Genomic DNA, 17,740 nt, shown 5'->3' on the forward strand with positions numbered 1-17,740 from the left:
GCAAATCACTTCTTGGGAATAAAGCCAAAGACAGAATTTTGGGCCTCTCTCTCTTTTTTTTAATAGCCTTTATTACCAATAACCTTCAAGTCTTTAGCTCTATTATTACGTTACAGGGCCCATCATTTAATGAGGCGGTATGGTAGGAGAGTTAGATGGGATTCAGATTCTACTTACTGCCTACACTGCATGTGGGACTTAACTTCCGCCTCTGAGGATCAGATTAAGTAATGATTATATGTAAGCACACAGCCCAGCGCCTGGTACAGGAGGCCTCAAGCTACACTTGGTTTCAAATCAACAAACCCTCCTGAATGTCTACTTTGTGCCTGGCTCTGACTCGGCTAGGTCTAGAGCTACACCCTCCAGGAGGAGTTCACAATCCAGTGAGAGAAAGAAATATTCCTCTGTACTTCAAGGTTCAACAGCAGTCACAGGAATGCACTTAAGATACGAAAGTCAGGCAGGGAAAGTGTGACTGACTCTCATGGGAGAAGTCTAAGAGGGCTTCCCAGAGTAGGTGACAGCAGAGTTAGGGGTGGCCTTCACAAGAGAAGAACCTAAGAGAATTAGAACAGCTGGGGGAAAGGCTATAGAGAAGGACGGGATGTTGAAGGAATTTTGCCCCACACTGAATAATAACCATCTACTACTGAAAACAGAGACAGTGAACCACAATACTGAGATGCGGGTCTCTGAAGACTGCAGGGCAGTCCTTCTTAATGTTCCTTGACTATAAGGTTATTATTTGGTTTGACTGCTCTTGCTTTCACAATTATAACCCGGTTCAGTCTATGCTAATCAGCAGTGTAACTGTGCATTACAGACCTCCAAAGCAAAACACCAGAGAAGCCTACAGCTGCCTCATCCCTAATCCACGCCCTTGGGCTTACTCTTTCCATAGATTCCAAGGACCGCAGAACCCTCTGGTGCACTCTGATCCTCCGCAGTGAGTAAGTATCACTCTGAATAACATTACGAACTCGGTAACATGTTTGCTTAGTGGTCAATCATGAGTCAGGTATTTTTACACCATATACATCTTTAGTACCAGCCTGTAATTCTGTATTTCATTTGCTTTTTCTTAGTAAGAGGAAAATTTTTAAACTACAAAAATTTTAAATAATAGAGGAAAATAAGCTGCTAATTTCTGCATTAACCTAGTTCATGTCAATTCCAAACACTGCTTTATTTCCCAAAGAAGATAAATAGGGGGAAAAAAAATCCAGATAGCAGATGAAATTACTGACAGTGTCACATTCATTTGGTTCTTTAATTGGAATCATAAAGATCTCTGGAGTTTTCTCTTGTAAGAAAATTGGAGGGGTGCCTGGATGGCTCAGTCGATTAAGCGTCTGACTCTTCGGCTCAGGTCATGATCTCACGGTTGGCGGGATACAGCCCCATGTTGCACAGCCTGCTTGGGATTCTCTCTCCTCTCTGTGCCCCTGCCACTCCCCACCCAGATAAATAAATAAATATTTTTAAAAAATTGGAAAATGGAAACAAAGATAAATAAGGAAATATAATGTTTAAAACCTTTCCACTGAAAAAACCCAACAATGTATTTTTTCTGCTTCCTGGTTATTTAAAACTTACAGATTACACAGCCTGAGAAAATATAAGCTAATAGTGTCATTAGTTTGTTTTTTATTCTAACTGTAGTACTCAGGGAGGCAGAAATCTTTACTGGACTAAAGATAAAATGAAATCAGTTAATTATATGGGAAACAATCAAGGGTCAAGTTTACTATTTTTTAAAAGAAACTTTCTCTCCAGTCATAACACTGACTTAGGTTTATGGGAATAGAGTCCTAGTCCTACGTACAAACACCTTTAAGAAAGGATCAGGAGCACAGAAAGTATTCCTTAGTATATGATGTTCATTTTTTGCCATGAACCAGTTAAGACAGAATTCCTTTACTTAATAAACTGCCCCTAAGTACCATTTGCCCTTCCTTAAAGGGAGTAATTTGAGCCAAAGGAAACTGATAAGAACCAGAGAATGCAGAAACCAACAATTTAGCAAGTTAACATCTCAGTTGTTACGTGCTATTTGCTTCTGAGGAAAAAAACAACACAACTGTGAACCTCATTTATGAAAAGTATCTTTTCTAACAGGCCAGGTTTTGAACTAAGTGATTTACAGGCGAGCACAGCCTCTGTAAAGGCTCTGTTCACAAACACAACTGCCAGCCTCCCTTCACACATTGCTCATTCATCTCCCATCTCCATACAGGGGTGAGGTCGAATGAAGCAAAACTTTCTAACTGATCTATGTACTGTCTGTTCTATATAAAGCTCGAGATGAATATTTTACAACAGCACAAACCAGGCATGCCATAAATGTAATATTTAGTTTTATTCCAGGATCAAATGTACTTCTAATAGCATGGTACGTATTTTTATCTGGAAGGATCTCCTTGCCATTTGGTAAAAGAGCAGTTAGGGAGTAAAGCTTTAGTCACTGAGAAATTAGTAACTGTTCAATAGTATGTGTCTAATCTTATCAAGTTTTCAAAATATTTAAAAAATCAGAAAATATCCCTTTACAGTCTTCAAGGTATTTGTTCTTGCTCCTTCAGAAATCAGAGCAGAACATCTGTGTAAGGCAGCAAGCTAACTGGACCCCAGCAATGGGAAATTCTTTCATGGGAACCAAGAGGCACATGCTTTTGTAACAGGTAACCTGAAGACAAAATCCCCAGCTCACACAAAATGAGTGCCTGGGGACAGCTTCACTATCAGCTCTTTGGCCTCTTACTGCTGGGTGTGAGGCCTAAAGTACCCAGAGCAGATTTCAGCAGAGTTGAACTCCTTGGAGGCTTCAGTGCTCAAGTCGGGATCAGTAGAGGTGTTTGGATAAACGGGAGGGAGGGAGGGAGGGAGACTGGGGGCAGTGGCTGGAAAGGACGTGGAAGAGGCTGCAGATCACAAGGGACCTGCAGGCCATGATTAGGGCGATTAGGGCTTGGGCTTTTGTTCCACGTGTGAGCAGAAGCCATTGAAGGGTGTTGAGCAGAGGACTGACTGGGCCTGATTTACATTTGAAAAGAATTGTTCTGGTGGCTGTTTTGAGATCAGACTGGGTGGAGTCAGGCAAACCAGCAAGGGTCCTACAGTGAGAAACAAGAGTGGCTCAGACATGCCAGGCAGTGGAGGAGGCAGAGAGGTGAGCAGAGCTGGTACATAATCAGAGCGGAGCATGCCAGGTGCAAGAGGAAGACAACAGCTCTAACCTCTTTTTGTAAATAAAAATAAAGTCCAGGTAGTTGGAGGAATTAGGACAAACCATTCAAATGAGAAACAGGTGAGAGCTACAAACAATTTGCAAAACAAGAGATATATGAAAATGACCCTATCAAAAGATTTCAATCACTAGTAATTACAGAAATTAAGACAAAAATAGGATGTCCCCACCCCACTCTGATTAGAGAAAAAATTTTTTGAAGATAATTGTAGTGGGTTGAATTGTGTCCCCCAAAACTCCCATCCATCAGCAACTTCAGAATGTGACCTTATTTGTAAAAAGTGTCTTTGCATATATAATTAGTTAATATGAGGTCATACTGGATTAAAGTGGCCCTAAATCCAATGACTGATGTCCTCATAAGAGGACAGAGCACACAAATATACACAGGGTTAGAAGGCCGTGTCATGACAAAGGCGAGATGAGACTTGATGCAGCTAGAAGTCAAGGAACACCAAAGATTGCCAGGAGCCAACAGAAGCTAAGAAGAAGCAAAGAAGAATCCTCCCCTAGAGTCTGATTTCAGACTTCCAGTCTCCATTACTGTGAGAGAATAGATTTGTAGCTTTTAGCCACTGAGGCTGTAGTTATCAGTTACAGCAGCCCTGGGAAACTAATATAGTAACATACGGTGTTACCAAGAATGTGGGAAGCAGTCACTCACAGACTCGCATACCTGGCTGGCAGAAGCAGAATTTAGCATACAGTCTTTTAAAAAGATGATTTTAAAAGGCTTACCAGGGGTGCCTGGGTGGCTCTGACAGTTAAGCATCCAGCTTTAGCTCAGGTCATGATCTCATGATTCATGAGTTCAAGCCCCACATGGGGCTCTGCGCTGACTGTTCAGAGCCTGGATCCTACTTTAGATTCTGTGTCTCTCCCTCTTTCTGCCCTCCTTGACTTGTACCTGTCTCTCTCTCTCAAAAATGAATAAACATAAAAAAATTTTTTTAATTAAAAAAAAAATTAGAAGGCTTACCAACCACAATTTTAAAATACCGGATTTTTTTAATGCAGCAATTCCAACTTGAGGAATTTATATTAAGGAAATTATTAGAAATGTGTGCAAAGATTTAAAAGGAAGAAGGTTCACCCTAGGGTTAGAATTGGAAAGAATCTAAATGTTAAAAAATCTGAAATTAGGGCCACCTGGGTTGGCTGGGTTGGTTAAGCGTTTGACTTCAGCTCAGGTCATAATCTCGCAGTTCCGTGCGTTCAAGCCCCACATAGGGCTGTTTGCTGACAGTGTGCAGCCTGCTTGGGATTCTCTGTCTCCCCTCTCTATCCTTCCTCTGCTTGTGTGTGGGAACTCTCTCTCTTTCTCTCTCAAAAATAAACACTAAAAAATAATAAGACTAAATTTTAAAAATCTGAAATTAGGTAAATTATAGAATAAACTTACAATGAAATACCATGTAGCTATTAAAATTTATTTTGATTGGAAGGTAGTGTGGTAGCTTCTTACAAAATTAAACATACTCCTGCCATATAATATAGAAATCACACTCTTTAAAATTCAGCTAAGTGAGTTGAAAACTTAACATTCACATAAAAACCTGCACATGGGGGTGGCTGGGTGGCTCAGTCAGTTACACGTGTGACTTCAGCTCAGATCATGATCTCATGGCTCTTGAGTTCGAGCTCCGTGTGGGGCCTCTGAGCTGATAGCTTGGAAACTAGAGCCTACTTCGGAATCTGTGTCTCCCTCTCTCTTTCTGCCCCTCCCCTGCTCAAGCTCTGTCTCTCTCTCTCTCTCAGAAATAAACACAAAACAAACCTGCATACATATGTTTTAACAGCTTTATTCATTATTGCCAACACCTGGAAGCCACGAAGATGTCCTTCAATAGGTGAATGGGTAAATAAACTGTGGTATATCCATACGCTGGAATATTATCCAGCGATAAAAAGAAATGAAGTGTAAGGCCATAGACAGGCAGGGAGGAAACTTAAATGTGTATTACTAAGTGAAAGAGGCCAGTATGGAAAAGGCTGCATGCTGTAGGATTCCAACTATATGACATTCTGGAAAAGGCAAAACTATAGAGACAGTAATAACTATAGAGACAGTTGTCAGGGTTCATGGGGATGTGGGAAAGGATTCACAGCTAGAGCGCAGGACATTTGAGAGTGGTCAACTATTCTGTTTGGTACTGTAACAGCCAACACATGTCTTTATACATGTGTCCAAACCCACAGAATGTATAGCTCTAAGAGGGAACCCTAATATAAACTACGGACTCTGGGTGACAATGTGTCACAGTAGGTTTGTCTGTTGTAGCTAATGTACTGCCAGGTACAGATGCTGATAGTTGGGGAGGTTGTGAGTGTAGGAAGACCATGGGTCTCTGGACCAGATCTACAGACCAGGGTCCATGGAAACTCCCTGTACTTTCTGCTCAACTTTGTTGTGAACCTAAAATTGCCCTAAAAAATAAAGTCTGATAATTTTAAATGAATTCAAAAGAAAAAAAAACAATCTCCAAAAAAATTTTAATGTCAAGAATATTCAAGATATGTGATGTACTATTAACAGGTAAAAGCAGAGAATGAAAAGGGACCTACAATATGATCCTAATTTTGTTTTTAAAAAGTAGATAGTAACATGCAGGATACTCATGCATTATTAGATATACAACAAAAACACTAAAATATTAATAATGGTTATCTCTGAGTGGGGGGAGTATACACAATTTTTATGTTTCTCTTGTGATTTCTTACATTCTCCAATATTTCTACAATAAACATGGATTCTTTCGTAATCAGGAACGAAGAGTTAAAGTCATTTAAAAGTATAAATGCAGGGGTCTGAAAAAACGAAAAACATTAATGTGAGAGGGAAAAAAACCAAACTGCTTTAGTGAAGCTCTCAATGCCACCTGCGTTGTTATTTTAACTTAACCATCACATTCCTCTTCATGGCCTTTGCGACTTTCTCCATTCCTCCCAATCTCCCCACAGGTTCCTCCTACCTCCTTTTCTTTTACTAAGCAACTTGCATACCTATTCAGGGATGCTGAAATTCATCTCTCATGAACCACCTCTAATTCCCTTGCTTGTGTACTAAAGTTTCCTGGAGTTTTCACCCATCACATCACCCATTTGTTCCTCTTGTCATTTACTGATCTTTAAAAAAAAAAAAAAAAAGCAACAGCCCTGGAACAAAAGCTCTTGAAAACTAAAACTATGGGAGAACAGGGGGGGAAATGGCAATTTGGAAGATAAAACTGAGAAATTATCTCATATAGCAGGAAAAAATAAAAGATAAGGAGATGGGAAATAGAACATTAAAAAGAAAAGGAAACTAGAAGATCGGTCCAAGGGGCCCAATAAGAAAGAAAGAAAATACCACTAAACAATTTCCCCAAATCTAGAACGCATTGTCTTGTTCCAAGTGCCCATCACAATGAATCAAAAAAAAAAAAAAAAAAAAAGGCAGATGTCATAGCATATCAGAACATCTGGGATAAAGAGAGTTTCCCACACTTTTCCAAAGAGAAGGGAGGAACAAGAACATATAAAGGACAGGAGACCAAAATGCCACTGGATTCCTTGATAATACTAGACACCAGGATAGTTAAGTGATGCTTGCAGAATTAGGAGGAATTAATGTCCCACCTAGAATACTATACTCAAAGAAACGATCTAGTGGGCAGGTGACATAAAGCTGGTCTCAGACATTCAATTTACTTCACTGTACCACAGCAGCCACTGTTAACGGCCAACTCAAAAGCCATCCCCTTTCTTCCTTGCTGAAAGCCACCAATTTTATTCATATATGAAGTGGTCATTTTTTTTTTCCCTTTTACTTTAGAGAGAGGGAGTGTGATGTGATGACAAGAAAGGGGCAGAGAGAGAGAGAGAGAGAGAGAGAGAATCTTAAGCAGCCTCCACGCTGAGTGCCGAGCCTGACATGGAGCTTGATCCCATGATATTGGGATCATGACCTGAGTCGAAATCCAGAGCTGGATGCTCAACCAACTGAGCCACCCAGGTGCCCCAAGTGGTCATCTGTCATCTGTTCTGCAGGTAAGCATGAGCCCCAGGAGGGCGAATCCTTATTAGAATCCAGTTACGGTAATTCTATTCCCTTCGCCATGGCCTAAGATGTGAAATATCTAGGTAGGAGGCTTTGAAGAAAGGACTCAGATGAGGCTCACCAGAGAAAATGGCTCATTTTTCACCTCCAGATAACTGCTGTCTGCATACGACACCTGCAGCAAGACACCCACACCGCAACTAGCCCACAGGGCCAAATCCTCACACCACGGCTCAAAGAGTTGAAAGTCTGAAAGGATCTGAGTTTGAAAACATCACTAAGCCTACTCTGTACCATCCTAATTCCAGACTTACCTGAAATAAGAAATGTCCTTCAGGGGCACCTGGGTGGCTCAGTCAGATGGGCGTCTGACTTCGGCTAAGGTCATGATATTATGGTCATGGGTTTGAGCCTCGTGTCGGGGTCTGTGCTGAGAGCTCAGAGCCTGGAGCCTGTCTTCGGATTCTGTATCTCCCTCTCTCTGACCCTCCTCTGCTTGCACTGTCTCTCTCTGTCTCTCAAAAATAAATTTAAAAACATTTTTTTAAAAAAAGAAATGACCTTTCTGTTTAAGTCACTTTTAGTTGGCCATCACCTGTAGCTACAAGTATCATCAACGGATATACACCCTTCCTCAGAAATTTAATGGAGGAGGCCTCCTTGGAGCCAAGAAATGGAAGAGGTGAAGGAACTGCCAAGGATGACTATAAAAGGACAAGCAAGGGACATGGCTGGGCAAAGGCCTGCAGAATGGAACTCGGGTACATGGCTCCAAGAAGGCCTCCAGGAAGAAGCAACACCAGCTTTGCGATGACATGAAAAATCACATTAAGAAGCATTCTGTAATCTAGTCCTGGAACTGATATTATACTATACGTTAACTAACTTGAATTTAAATAAAATCTTGAAGAAAATAAATAAAATTTAATTTTCTTAATGCTTATTTTTGAGAGAGACAGAGTGTGAGCGGGGAGAGGCAGAGAGAAAGGGAGACAGAATCTAAAGCAGGCTCCCAACTCCAAGCTGTCAGCATAGAGCCCAACGTGGGGCCTGAACCCACAAACCTTGAGATCATGACCTAAGCCAAAGTTGGACACTTAACTGACTGAGCCACCCAGATGTCCTGAAAAAATTAAAAATGAAAAAAAAATAAAGAAACAAGCATTCTGTACTTTTCTCAGTTTAAGAAGGCATTAATAATAATAGATGTAGAGAAAATTAAGCAAATTAAAAGGCAATTTTTAAATCCAAGAGAAATGAAAATTTGCACAAGAAAGAAAGAATAATCATAGTATACTATTTGGCCCAGCAGTGAAGAATATTTATATACTTAGAATATATGAACTCATCCTTTGGGGAGGAAGGGAAGTAGAAAGGAGGGAAAGCAGAGTGAAGGGCTACTTCCCCATCTTTTTTTTTTTTTTTAATATTTTTATTTATTTCTAGGAGAGAGAGAGACAGCGTGAGCAGGGGAGGGTCAGAGAGAGAGGGAGACACAGACTCTGAAATAGGCTCCAGGTTCCGAGCTGGCAGTCAGCACAGAGCCCGACGCAGGGCTCAAACCCACAAACCGCAAGATCACGACCCAAGCGAAAGTCGGACGCCCAACCGACTAAGCCACCCAGGCGCCCCAACTTCCCCATCTTTCAAACAGTCAATGGATAATATCTACGGTAGAGAAATCAAGACAATTCAGAATAAGCATATTATTTAGCAATACGGAAGCAAATTCCAAAGAAAAAGTTAACAGTGTTTTTTGAAGTTTATTATTTATAATCTGGACACCCACTGTGGGGCTTGAACTCATGATTCCAAGATCAAGACTTGCATGTTCTTCCTATGGAGCCAGCCAGGCACCCTGAGAAAGTTAAAAGTTGAAGGTATTTAAATCCTGTAATACTATCTTAGTAAACTATATGAATACATTACTGTGATGTAATAAAGAATTTGTCTGGTCTTTGAGGTTTCCTCTTGGTACAGATCTTCTAAAATACTTGGAATTTCCTGAGTCATATGAGTCTTGGTTATGCTAATGAAGGGACTCATGGTGGTCCCCTCCAGAGTTTCAGGACAGAGGCTGGCCACCAGGAGTACTGACCTTGTGATGAGAAGGTTGGGAATTTCAGCAACCCCATCTCCAGGAGAGAGATGCTAGAGACTGAGTTCAATCATATGGCCAATGACTTGACCAATCTCACCTGTGTGATGAGGCCCTGATAAAGACTTTGGACACTGAACCTCAGTGGAGCTGGTGAACCCATGAATGTGCCACGATGGTCACACACCCTGACACAACAAGGAGAGGGCACAGAAGCTCTGTGTTCCTTCCCAGACCTCGCCCTATAGGTCTCTTCATTCGGCGGTCCTCCTGATTTGCATCTTTTATAATAAAACTTGAATCATAAGTACAGTGTTTTCCTGAGTTCTGTGTGTTGCTCTAGCAAGCTGTGAAACTCTAGGGAACCACGGGATCCCTCAAATTTAGAGCCAGTTGATCAGGAGTGCAGGTGGCCTGGGCCCTCCAAGGTGCAGCTGGCATCTAACGAAAGGACCAGTCGTGTTGAGAAACAGATACTGTAACTTGTGGGGGCTGCACCAATTCTGGGGGGTCAGTGCCAGAACGGCATTGCAGTACAACCCACCGGATTTGGTACAGAATAATTACTTGGCTAAATTAATTTTTTAAAGGAGAAAGGAGTAAATCTCATCATCTTAATCATCAAAGGATTCTGCAGCACGTGTCTGAAGGCCCACCCCAAGGATGGTGGCACTATGGATGGCCAGAGAGGACTTAGCACAGAGCACATCCCTGGGATGCAGGCATGGTGGGGGGCCGGGGGGCCAGGGAGGGGGCTTACTTCTGCTGGAGGATGAAGAAGCGAGATTTTTTGGGATTTTTCTACTAAAATGTTATCCCAGAATACAAAGATTTCCATCAGGAAAGACTGTCAACTTGGACATTTTTTAAAAATGTTTATTTATTTATTTTCCTTTTATAGTTTATGGTCAAGTTGTTTCCATATAACACCCAGTGATCATCCCAACAAGTGCCCTCCTCCATGCCTGTCACTCCCCTTCCCCTCTCCCTCACCCCCATCAGCCTTCAGTTTGTTCTCAGCATTCAAGAGTCTCTCATGGTTTGCCTCCCTCCCTCTCCCCAACTATTTTTCCCCTTCTCCTCCCCCATGGTCCTCTGTTAAGTTTCTTCTAATCCACCTATACGTGCAAATATATGGTATTTGTCCTTCTCTGCCTGACTTATTTCGCTCAGCATAACACCCTCAAGGTCCATCCATGTTGCTACACGTGGCCAGATTTCATGCTTTCTCATTGCCATGTAGTATTCCATGGTATAGATAAACCACATCTTCTTGATTCATTCGTCCGTTGATGGACACTTAGGCTCTTTCCATGTTTTGGCTATTGTTGAGAGTGCTGCTATGAACATTGGGGTATATGTGCCCCTATGCATCAGTACTCCTGTATCCCTTAGGTAAATTCCTAGCAGTGCTATTGCTGGGTCATAGGGGAGTTCTATTAATTTTTTGAGGAACCTCCACACTGTTTTCCAGAGGGGCTGCACCAGTTTACATTCCCACCCACAGTGTAGGAGGGTGCCCGTTTATCCACATCCTTGCCAGCAACTATTCAACTTGGACATTTAATTCCACACTCTTCAAAACAAGTATCTAATAGCTTCCTTATGGTTGGAGCTGGTCAAAGGTAAAGTGAGCAAAGTAGAGTTTATCCTTTGCATCCTCGGTTCTTAAGTTTTCCTCTCTCAACCCTGGAGGCACCTCAGCACCTGAGCCAAACCCACTGAGCTGGCCCTCTCCAGGCCCCTCTTTCCTCTAGTCCAGACTCTCCCTTCCTCTGACATCCTGCTCACTTCTAAACCTCAGAGATCTGGTTTCAGCTCTCTGGTACCAGAAAAGTGATTCATTAATTCACAAACAAAAACAAGCGATTGCTTTATGGAGGTGTTAAATATTTAAAAGAAAATATCAGAATCTTTTTTAAATGATATTTCAACATGATAATCCAGAGAGAAGGAGATTCTGATGCTTTTAAACCAATTACTTAACAAAATACTTAGGAGTCAAAAACAAAGTTGTCCTTCCCAGTGCCTAGGTCCTCAACAGCTCTGGGAACAAGACTGTCCTCCTACCACGTGAAGACCCACTACTGCTCTCAGGATATGCACCTTACACCCTGGTACCTTCCACTCGCACACCATGCTTACACAAAGTTCTGAGGGGAGCTGAGCACCCCTTCCCAGCAAATGCAAGGTCTCTGTACAATGGTGCCAAACTGGAGTCTGTAGATTAGAACTCAGGCCCCAAAGGCGTGGGGTGGCAAAACCCTTCTAGGGTCAGCTCCGGACTTCGCCTGGGACCCATGTATGGGTTAAGCTGCAGCAGGCAGAAGTGGGAAACTAACTTAGCTCTTTAAGTCACCATTTAGCTCAGTCGAAGCAGTTTTTAGAATGATCCAGATTCATGTTCCACAAAGGGCTGGGATATCTGCACTGAAATCAGAAAACACTCTAAAAAGCAACGTGATATTTGTTTATTTGTACTACTAAAAACCACTGGAGAAAACGCCTTATCTGGAAAAACAATGTGAACTGTTACTCACCTCCCCAAATCTAAATTGATATCTAACGCCTACTTTCCTTGCAAAACAATAGCAGGCAGTGGAGAGAGCCTTTTATACTAAGAAATGTTGTAATGTCACAGAAACCCAAGGAGAAATAAATACAGTACTTATGTTCTGCATACACTTACTTTCTCCTTTAACACATCAAAGACTGCTTATATTTTTAAGTAGAAAAGTGGAAAGAGTGACTTTAATACGTTCACCCCACCCAACTTCATTGCTACAATACCTGAATCTTTGCCAAAGTGTTTGGCCTATCGCTAGGAAGTCCTAAACACAGCCCTGTTTTTGAACACTTTCACCCTCCTTTAACCTTTCCACTTTTAAAATATTTTCTGATATTATGTTTGCTTTTATATTTTAACACAGTTTATATGAAGGAAAATATTTTAATTAAATCAAACAGAGATTATGCTAATTACCTGCATGTAGGTGATTCTGTAATATTTTATTAAACTTAAAAATACGTGTATTGTGCTCCAGCTCTAACAAACCATGCTAATAAGACTAGTGACAAAAAATGGACCTAGTATGAGTCCATGAGTATGCATAATGAGTATGCATAACAAATAACATCAACCCTGGTCCAAGAGCTCCCAAGATAAGAAAGTTATCACCTCCTCTTCCGAAAAGAACATCTCATAGGTACAGAGAGGCCCCAACTCAAACACAAACACAGATCAATTATATGTAATGGGACAAGGTGAAAAGAGTAAGAGATGCCAGAGGTGGTACCAGATGGGCCATGACCCCTGAAAGACAGGCAAAGGAGAGCACACACATATGCATAGTAACAGAGACATGGGAGATCAAAGGGTGTTTGGTAAAACTGGTCACTAGCTGGCACATTCAGCTCCAGAGAGTCGTGCTGCTTTCAGATCATGGGAGGCAATAAGTCATGCCATGATGATTTTTGAGAGAACAGAGGCAAATAAAGAGTGTGGTGATGGTGAAGTTACATACACCCGCAGTGGAGTCTCTTCTGAAAGCTACCTGGCTGCCACCAAGGCAGCCGCTGCTGAGGGCCACTGAAAGAGGGTCCAGATGCTTCGGGCTCAGAGTGGGCATGAAGCACACCAGATCTTGACCTCAAACTTGCTAGTTGATTAAGTTCTTTCCAGCTTCTCTCCTAAGTCAGGTAAAAGATCCCAAGGGCAAAGCATCTCCTGATGGGAACCTCGCCCCTCCCCCACCCCCAAGCAATAAGGATTGCTCTGAGCCAGCAAGATCCTGCCCAGGACTGACCCGAGACAATGATGACTTGACCTTCACTGCCCACCTGCAGGTATCCGCTGACCTCTGTCCCACCTTCTCCTTATATAAACCTGGAAGTATTTTTAGTACTTTGGAGACTGTCTTTGAGACATTAGTCTGCTTTCTTCCCAGTGTTGGCCTCACTAAATTCTTTTCCTGTTTCACTCATCACTTACTTCTCTGTTGCCACTTTTGGCAAGTAGCTGAACCTGGCCTGTTTGGGACCCCTCAGAGCCAGGTGCTCTGGCACCCCTGAACCCTGGCTACAATCTGCTCTCTTAACTTCATTCCAAAATCTGGAGACTTCAGGACTGCCATTTCTTTTCTTTCTTTTCTTTTCTCTTTCTTTCTTTCTTTCTTCTTCAAATGACTATATTTATTTTGAGAGAGAGAGAGCAAGCAAGCTTGTGCAGGGGAGAGGCAGAGAGAGAGAGAGAGAGAGAGAGAGAGAGAGAATCCTAAGCAGACTTCACAATGTCAGCAGAGAGTTGTACATGTGGCTCAAACTCATGGACCATGAGATCATGATCCGAGCTAAAGCCAAGAGTCAGATGCTTAACCAACTAAGCCATCCAGGTGCTCCAAGGCTGTTGTTTCATCATGACTGACTCAAGAACTGGGCATGGCGTGATGGAACCCATTAGTAGATTCAGTTGAAGAAGGAAAATTAGGGTGAGGAAAGTTCAGTGTCATAATTAAAGCAACTCTCCTATTATTTGTGTTACCATGCATTCATGTGTTGATCCAACTAAGACTCAGGCCCTGGGAACTTAAAATGCACCAGGCTCTATGTTAGGAACTATGGGAAAACAGCCATGGCCTGGGCTGTTAAGAAGTTTACAATATAATGAGAAAGATAAGCAGACAATTATTTCGTTCTGGATTACACACTAAAAATTACATTAAAAGACAGGACACTCCACAGGGACAGAATGAAGGAATGAATATTCCGGGTGCAGGTGACGGAAATGTTCTGTATCTTGACTGTGGCGATGATAACAGAAGTTAACATATTTGTTAAAATGCCCAGAACTATGCACCAGAGTGAATTCTGCTGTATGTAAATTCAAGAGTAAAAAAGTGAAAGGCAGCTAAATATCAGCAATTTCACATCGTTCAACCTAACAGATGCTCTAGTACAGGCAGACGGTTCTGTGGGAGCACAGGAAGCAGAGGTGAGCACAGATGAAAAAGGGACTGACAGATGGTCTCATGAGCAGTTATTGTTTCATTGGAGCCTTGAAAAAGAAAGATGCTTTCAGGGGCGCCTGGGTGGCTTAGTCGGTTAAGTGTCCGACTTTCGCTTGGGTCATGATCTCGCGGTTCGTGGGTTCGAGCCCCGCGTCGGGCTCTGTGCTGACTGCCAGCTCGGAGCCTGGAGCCTGTTTCAGTCTGTGACTCCCTCTCTCTCTGACCCTCCCCTGCTCATGCTGTCTCTCTTTCTCTCTCCTAGAAATAAATAAAAATATTAAAAAAAAGAAAAAGAAAAAGAAAAAGAAAGATGCTTTCAAAAGATGAACAGAGGGGTGAGGACACAGGCATTCTAGGTACATGAGCAGCAGGAGCAAGAAGAAGTTATACAAACCCACAGCATGTGTCTGGAGAAGAGTGAGCAAGCAGTAGGAAGTTCACGAAAGCAGGGAAGCCAAATGAAGCAGAATTAGATTATGGAGGCCCTCACTAAACATCTAGACATTATCCTATAGTCAAAGACAAGTCACTAGACTTTAAGCAGGTGACCTAATTAAATCTCTTTTGGGAAGATAACTGGTAAAAATATGAAAAAATTATTTGCTGCAGGACATATATTAGAGGCAGGAAAATGGCTCTGATGAAGATTTCTTAATCAGGGTCTGCAGATTTCTTGAGATGATCCCAAAACTCTGTGTGTGCAAGCATATGCGTACACGCATTTCCCCAGGAAGAGGGCCTGTGGTTTTCATCAGATATTCAAGGGGTCCATAACCTCAGAAAGATTAAGGAGGAGAAAGTTAATGTTTAAGTGCATCATGGTGGGGCAAGAACACTAAGTGCACAAAGAATGTAATTGATTCATGAGATACTTCATCAAGACTGCATTTCTGGAGTTGCCATTGACTAGGGAGTAAGAGAGGAGGCGGATTTAAAGATAACAATAAAGGTTCTAGCTTGGTGACTGGGAACTGTGGGGAGGAGAGTGAGGGGAGAAAGGGACAGAAAGGGGTATCATTACACGAAAAACAAAAATAAATGATTTTACTTCAAAGAATCGAGTATTTGACCTTATTGCCTGTGTCACTGTGAGCTGGAGACTTGTTCCTTATTTTTATGGGCCAGAGTATTTCTGGCTAAAGACAGAGCTAAGATGAACTACAGAAGACCCTGTCTGCATATAAAAATAAGAAGCAGATGAGAAAACAATCTTCAAAGTCTTTCTCAGAGTGACTTCTCTCTCCATGTTGGCCTGCTTTTCCATAGTCTCATGGCATCAGGAAACCTTGGGGCATGGTGTTTGTCTCAGTCACAGAAGCCAATGAATATAGCATATATGAGTTAGGTAAACTAAAGACAGCAATCCAGACAGTGATAATTTTTTCAAATATTCAAAACATTTCCTAGGACTTGAGGTTTTTACTAATTAGGAGTTTGACTCGCCAGCATGGATTACCCTTTAAGTGAATATAGCTTCATCTTTCATGTCTTTATATATATACCATACATCGAAGAACAAATTTACATATCTTTAGTGGTAAAACATAAGCAGAGCCTTACAGTTCTTTTTTTTTAATTTTTAAAAATGTTTTATTTATTTCTGAGAGAGAGAGAGCATAAGCAGGGGAGGGTCAGAGAGGGAGGGAAGCACAGAATGTGAAGCAGGCTCCAGGCTCTGAGCTAGCCATCAGCACAGAGCCCAACGCGGGGCTTGAACCCACGAACCGCAAGATCATGACCTGAGCCGAAGTCAGACGCTTAACTGACTGAGCCACTCAGGTGCCCCCTTAAAGTTCTTTTTGTTTCTTTCTTCCTCTCCAAAGTTAAAACTGATACACAGAAGCACTCAAAATTTGGGTACAGTACAATGTAATTAATTGCTCACTTGTAGCATTTCAATTTCTTCTTTTTTTAAGTTTATTTATTTTGAGAGAGAGAGAGAGAGAGAGAGAGGATGTGTGTGTAAACAGGGGAGGAACAGAAAAAGAGGGAGAGAATCCCAAGCAGGCTCCACAAGTGGCTCAATTCTATGAGTCATGAGATCATGACCTGAGCCAAAACCAAGAGTCTGATGCTTAACTGACTGAGCCACCCAGGCACCCCCAGCATTTCAACTTCTAAGTCAAACAATTTCTGTGGTTAAAACACAATTTTTAAAGTATCTTGTTTTGTTACCTATGTAATGCATGACAGAATTCTACATTTTAAAAATAAATCACTATTATCCCACAGCACATGTTACCATTATAAGGGCCGGCAAAGCAGTCCATGACAAAGCAGTCCACGGCCATGGGACCAAAATGTCCTGGTGTATGACAAAGGAAGATTCCTGAGCCCCACCTAGATTATTAAATCAGAATCTCTGCAGTGAAGTAGGAATCTGAACTTTAGCAGTCCTTCATGTGGTTCTTGATCCAAACAAAGTCTGAAAGCCAGGGGTCCAAGAAGTAAGTGGTAAGAGAGAAAGAAATAGGGCTGAGAATCAGTAAAATAAACAAGTCAGTTTCAAAAGGGACAGAAAGACATCAGAGAAAAACCCCTCTGTATGTCTGGCGGGAGGAAACGGGGTTACAGTACTGCCAAAACTTTGACTTCGATGATATTCAAGGAAACTGGTTGCATACTTTTCCTTCCAGACTCTTCTTAAATAAATGGCTCTTCTATGACTTTCTCTGATTCCATTAACTCTGACATGGCTCTGAAGTTTAAAGATCTCAGAGACTTTAAGAGGCAGGAACAGCAACCCTTCCGTCATCCCCCTCACTGCTACCTGCCAGCATCCCGCAGAGATCAGGCCCCAACTCCCCTCTCTCTTCTGAGAGGTAGCGGGGGGGGTGGGGGCATGGCAGTGGACTTTGCTGTCACAGTACCAATTCTCAGGGCCAGACACTGAAACTCCTTTTAGAGAAGGCATCTCCTGCCTCTGCATCCACAGTTCCTTTCTAGAGGCCCTTGGGGTCTACAGTCTGATTGGAAAAGGGCTTGAAGCTGAGTTTGCAAAGAACTTCCCACAACCCGGGAAAAGTTCATTAAAACTGGGGAAGTGGAGCCCTCATTCACTCTGAGAGCAGTTCTCACATTTTAGCCTGAATCTACATCACCCAGAGGGTGAGCATCACCCCCAGAGTTTCAGATTCAGCAGGTCTGGGGCCCAAGACTCTGCATTTCCAACAAGTTCCCAGAGCTGCTCTGCTGGTTCAGGGCCAGCGTTCTAAGAAGCTCTGAGTCACAAGATCACCTCTGCCGAAGTGTCTTTTGTACCACCAAACAGCTTGTTTGCAGGCAGTTTTCTGGCACACGCTAAGGAAAAATTTAGTCTAGAGCTGTAAAACTACTTTAGGCCTAAG

The 17,740-nt window shown here is 42.1% G+C and overlaps 1 long non-coding RNA gene across 1 annotated transcript; it reads left to right on the forward strand.

Annotated features, from left to right (window-relative positions):
- The first annotated feature begins 511 nt into the window (after positions 1-511).
- On the forward strand, positions 512-8,152 carry LOC120233682. The gene is made up of 3 exons (XR_005528891.1): positions 512-740; positions 827-953; positions 7,864-8,152. It is a non-coding gene; the product is annotated as an uncharacterized LOC120233682 (long non-coding RNA).
- Positions 8,153-17,740: the final 9,588 nt, after the last annotated feature.

Source organism: Hyaena hyaena, unplaced genomic scaffold, assembly GCF_003009895.1.
Source record: "Hyaena hyaena isolate Hyena2069 unplaced genomic scaffold, ASM300989v1 scaffold_95, whole genome shotgun sequence".
Classification (NCBI taxonomy): Eukaryota; Metazoa; Chordata; class Mammalia; order Carnivora; family Hyaenidae; genus Hyaena; species Hyaena hyaena.